Below are 6,000 nucleotides of genomic sequence, written 5' to 3'. Positions count from 1 at the left end.
GTTAACCGTCACACAACAAATATACTCGCTTTTAATGTGTTACAATTAGACTTTTTATTCCTGCTACATGTTTCAGTCGTATAAGACCTTCCTTAGTCAGTCATTCTAGAGTCCAGATATTCTTCTCATAGTCTTTCAATATCTTATGCTTTTTGTGATTAAGGTTCCGAGTTGCCTATCACAGCAGTCGCACGGTCTGGGGGCAGGAAATTTGTTCGCAAATCATGGGTTCGAATCCCACTAGAGACATGGTTGTCTGTCAGCGTTTGTTCAGTGTTTGTGTTGTCCTGTGTAGGTAGCGGCTGTTCCCCCATCCAGGGATTCCTGCTGATTATCCACACGATTCCCAACTTCAGAATTAATTCTAAATGGGCAGCAGACCGCAGAGCCTAACCTGTCAAGGTAGAAGCAGATATCGGTTTTTAAGCCAGTTTCATGGAATCTTATTCAATTAATGTTTTGTGAGACTCTGTAGGTAGCATTTTCCGGTTTGCTTAGATCTCACTCTCAGCCCATTTTTCAGTAATCTTCAATGAACACAAGTCTGCATACCTCAGGCAACTCCGCTGGATGACAATGGAAGGCATAACTAGTCTATTATTTTATTGCAGTCTTGTTTCTATATGAAATGTGCCACACAAACAATCCATTTAGCGCCGAGGACGTGACAGACCACACCATTGATCATACAGCAGTTTGACTGCTACCCCACTGAGCTGCCGGAACATTTCACAGCTGGATTCCTGTGAGGCAAACTACCTAACCTAGGCTGTCGGGTTATGAATTTTCCTGTCCCGTGGCACTTTTCGAAAACAATAAATATCACACAAATGTCGTCCCTTACTAATACAATGGAACTGTTTTCATGCGACACTCCAGGGAAGACCAGGCAAAGTTCGAAGCGCCAAATTACTTCCTCGGTCTACACAACACAATCATAACAGTGCAACAATATTATTGTACAGCTAGCCCCAGGGAATCTATGAAATCAGTGTCAGTTTTGTTGAAACCAACATGAGAATAAAACAAGGCATTCCTGATAATATCCGCGTATTCAAAGAATAATTAGACCGATCGAGATCAGAAATAGTAAAACGTTAGTAATTTCCATATATTCATAAAGATAACGTCAGTGGTTCGATTGGTAACAATTTCAGTTAATTTCAGTGTAAGATACATTCCGGGGGGGAAAAGTATATATTTTATTGACCACTTCGGAAAATACAGAATTTCTATGTATACACCATATACCTCCTAAATTATACAAATTTTATTAAATTAACATTTCAACAGGTGGACAGATGTTATTCAATTTTTCTGCTGGGATCCTTAAAGTAACAAACGCTCGAAATGACCACTCTCTACAATAAGGGCTCTCAACTGCGAGTAGCATGAAAACACAGGAAGTACGTGACGCCAAGGGTGGTTAAACAGCTTTCGGGGCACTACGCTGATGTACAATGCGGGACCCGAAGGCAATGAAAAATGAGGCAATGTGGGGTTGTTTGTTAGAGGGTTCTGCTATTTGTTAGAACCAATGAAGACCGGAAGCGGAAACCACATACTTTTTTTTTGTATCTAAAAGCCCTAAGGGCCCTCCACCCTCTCGTGCAATATAATTTGCGTGTCCGCCTCGCGCGGGGCCTTAGGTCATGACCTACTTCGCCTATGCCATCATCCGTCTCTGCGTGACGCCTCATATGAAGGTCGACAAAAATATGTTATACATTGGTAAACAGAGACCATGGGGCCTAAGACCGTCGTGACAAATTTAATTTGTATAAAATTTTCTGCCTACGAATTTAATGCATTTGCTTTAAAATGAAAAAAAGTCTCCATAACGTGTCCTGTTTATAATGCACGAAGCGTGATAAAAAACCAGAATGTCACTGGGTCGGTGTACATTACGTTTCATTTGTGATCAAGGGGGACATAGATTGTAAAGGTCCAGAAACGAAGGCCTAGTGGATATTAATAAAACAACTAAAATTGGGTGGGCTTTGCGCTAAGAAAATCACAGATATTTCCCACTCAGTATCCCCTCCGACTTCCAAAGTCCTCCGTTTTTATCCCTTATCTCTATCAATATCGATAAATATCAGCATTACTAAGTATTCTATCTTCTGATACATAAAGCCGTGTTTCCTCTTGGAAATCAACCGACACTTCGGAGGAAAACTTAGTCTGCAACTTCAGGATCACACGAGAAAAAGCTTAAATCAGGTATCAAGATTTAATCTGCTTCATGATGATCTCTTGCGTGGTTTAATATTCAACCTTGAAGATGGAAAGCTTCATTAAAATATACTATCTTCGCTATTACGCTTAATATAACTATCCGCTGAAAACTTCCATATTTAGTATATTCGTTGTAAGTGTAGAAAATAGCTAATTGAAAGAAACGGAACACAGTCCTAAAACATATGCTCTGCTGCTCACCTGTTCTCACACTAGTTTCTTGCTTGGCTTAGTCTTCACCCTGAAGATGGAGGCGATATATTCCTCCGAAACGTCAGTTGATTTTCAACAAATGGCACGACGTTACATCCCAGGAGACAGAAATCTTCATAACCACCCGCACTCACTAATGGAGGTGAGTCCCTGAGTGTTGTCAATTGTGCACCTACTCAGAAGCTTCCCAGCATTTTATGGAACCCGAAGGTTCATTACCGTGTTCACAAGTCCCTATCCTTAGCCAGATCAATCCAATCCATCCCATCCTATCTCTCTAAGATCCAGTTTAATACTATCCACGCACCTAAGTCTTTGTCTTCCCAGTGGTCCCCTTCACACCGGTTTTCTCACCAATATCCTATATGCATTACTCCTCTCCCACATTCGTGTTACATAGCCTATCCATCTCATCCTCCTTGACTTGATCATTCTAATTATACTTGGAGAAAAGTACAAGTTATGAAGCTCCTCATTATGCAGTTTTCTCGGACCTCCTGTCACTCCATCTCTCTTCGGTACGAATATTCTCCTCAGCACCTTTACCAATTCCATCTCACCTGACCTCCTGTACTCCCGCTAAATCTAACTTATATTTTGAGATTTCTTCCGCCACTGCCCTGAGCGAACCTGCCCTATACACACCTCTAACATTCCAAGTACCAAATCTCATGAATATTTTCTTTCGTTTAGGTCGCTTATCCAAGGAATCTGTCCAGGTCCGAGGCTTCCTGTGATCCTTCGTAGCAGGCTTATTTTTTATGGTGAGGAGTTGTTATCCACACGCCGAATTCTCAAGCTTGAGAACCACACCTTGTCGGTTGTGGAGGTGCGGAGGTCGTGGAATTTTCAAGGGCGGAAAAATTCAGGGAACAAGTCCTCCGGGAGGGACTTTAAGCCGTGGGTCCCGTGTCGGCACGTAACAGAACCTCATGTCTCAAGGGGACCTCTGAGCCAAATTCAGGACATTTCCCGCCCAACAGTAGTCTCTAACGCCTCTGGTAGAGGGGGGAACCATCGAGATACCGCTGAGCCAGTAGAGGCCGAACTCGCTGGCTGAGTCGGGATTGATGGCACGCACCAGTACCGGTAGGGTACAGAGACTGGTAGAATATCACAGGAGGATGCACAATGGAACAATACTGGTCTAAGTGCATGGGGAAGCCCACCCTCTCCAATAACAACAACAACAATAAATTATTCATAAAAAAATTTCGAGCCGACATTAGAGTATATTGGTATCAGTAATTCCTATCTGATATTCTTTGGTCACACTCAGAGTGCCGGCAACAAAATTAGCGTGCGTTGTCCGTTATTTAACAATGTAAATGTACAATAAAAATAAAACAAATCCTGAGCTATGGCGATACTACATATACAAGTATGGGGTGGTGATAATTTTGCTAAACATCTGCGGACTACGATGTAATATTCCAAATGCGTTGCATTAATTCTGTAGCCTGTATAGCTTAATTTTACAGAATCCGGGTCTGTTACACTGTGGAATATATTTGAGGTCCGACTGAGGAATAAATTTTGATTGCATGAATAACGTGTGAGTGAGCGATATCTATACTGAGTGGCCGACGCGACCAGAATTAAATATTTGTATGACTGGATGAGTGATTGACAGACGAGTTGGGCACGTACTAATCAAATTCCGATAACAGGGAGCGTGGATGCAAAGCAAATTGAAACAATTACCGAATGCTGTAGCCAATCATTCAGTGATCTATTTACTTCATGCAAAGAATGGAAGTCTCTTTAGGCTGTGCTTCATCACTGCGGCCCTTCAAATTGTCTTGGAATATGCTACGGGGGACACATGAAGGGACAATAGCCGACTGGAACACATTAAAACATTAATTTTCTGCGTGAAAGTAAGATGGAAGAAAGGGCATAAATTCCATTACATGCCAACAAGGAAGCTGATCGAGAGCGTCATCAGAATACAAGGTAAGAAGTTCTGGGGAAAACTTATCACATACTTATCTTTTATAGAACACGGACCGCGTAGAGAACGAAAAGCTAGTGAGTGGTGGTACACAGATAACAAGGTGGTCTCATAAACCTCCTTTTATTTATTTCGAACTAAGGTAATTATGGCAGCGCCAAAGCTCAAGCGGTTAGTCGCTGGTTTCCCACCGCGGCGGTCCTGATTCGATCCCGGGTCTGGTCAAGTGGGATTTGTAGTGGACAAAGTGGCGCTGCGGAGAGCTTTCTCCGAGTACTTCGGTTTCCTTGCCAATATTCACTCCACCAAATTCTCCATCATCATAATCACTCGGTGCAGGCTACAATAGGCCAATCAGTGGCCGCCGTGCCGAGTGGAACCACATGGACTCCACCCCCCCAATAAGCAAATTTAAAAAAAGGTAATTATGCTAAAAGAATAATAATATAAAATAAAAATTCGCCATTTTCAAAATCTGGCAATGTCAGTATGAAATCAAAATTATATTTACAAAGAAAATGTGAGCGTATCAAATTCCAGGAATGTTTTGTCTTGTGTGTCTGTTTACAAGCACGTCTGCGAGTATGGCTATACGAGTCTAGATAATATTCAGGGTTGATCAAGCTCTTTAAATCCAGTATAATGTTATTTAGAGAGCATACATGTGTGAGACTGTGAAGCAGCTGAACACTTAATATGAAATCTCAACCGAAAGGAAATAAATTATACACCAGCAGGACGCACCAACATAAGTTATGTACAGACCAGAAGAAATGTTTATTGCTATGCATTTCAAAATCTTTTGTTACGAACAAAACAAGCAGAAATTAAAATGTACACTGTAAGACAAAATGATAGGCATGGGCAATGAATATGTCACTTTATTTTCAAAATGGAAACAGTCAAAAATGTAACCCTTACGTGGTTCCTACATGGGCTTGAATAAGTCATATAACCTAAAGAACAACCTCAGTGGAGAAGGAAAGGTAAAAAGCAAAGCTTTCCCTGTGCTTAATTGATTAAGCACAGCCTACTGGAGTGTGGTGGGGTAACTCAGCCACTTTTGACCTTTTTACTAGATGAAGGTGAGTGGTCAGCTTCATGTCCTTGTCGCTTTAACCCCCACTCCCCACCCAAAACCCCTCCGTGTCAATTTGATAAGAGGTTGGGTGGGTCCGACAGTCGGTGTCGCTCCTGCTGGAACTCGAACCCTGGCCATCCAGCCCGTAGGCCATCTGAGCTCTCCAAATGATACACATATACGCGTGTGAGAGCTGAGCACTGAGGGAAGTATTGGCACCTAGGAGGAGGAACAGATGCAGAAAGATGTAGACGCATTGCTAAGTAACAGCTGTGTAAGTAGGCGACACTACAACAGCCTCTGCTAGGGAACAGCTCTGTGGACACATTGTTTCTCCGGAAACAAGAGAATATACAATAATGGACGAGATATTTTCTCTCCGGTTAGTGCCGGGGCTAAATAACGAGGACTGGTAGTTCGGTTGTGGTTGATACCGTGTTTAGGAAGGAGGTAGAATATCTCCATCTTAACCCTGCTAGTCTTAGGAGGAGTCGAAAAAAGACATCTCGAATCT

Source organism: Cryptotermes secundus, unplaced genomic scaffold (assembly GCF_002891405.2).
Source record: "Cryptotermes secundus unplaced genomic scaffold, Csec_1.0 scaffold22, whole genome shotgun sequence".
NCBI classification, from domain to species: domain Eukaryota; kingdom Metazoa; phylum Arthropoda; class Insecta; order Blattodea; family Kalotermitidae; genus Cryptotermes; species Cryptotermes secundus.
This window is presented reverse-complemented; position numbering follows the sequence as displayed.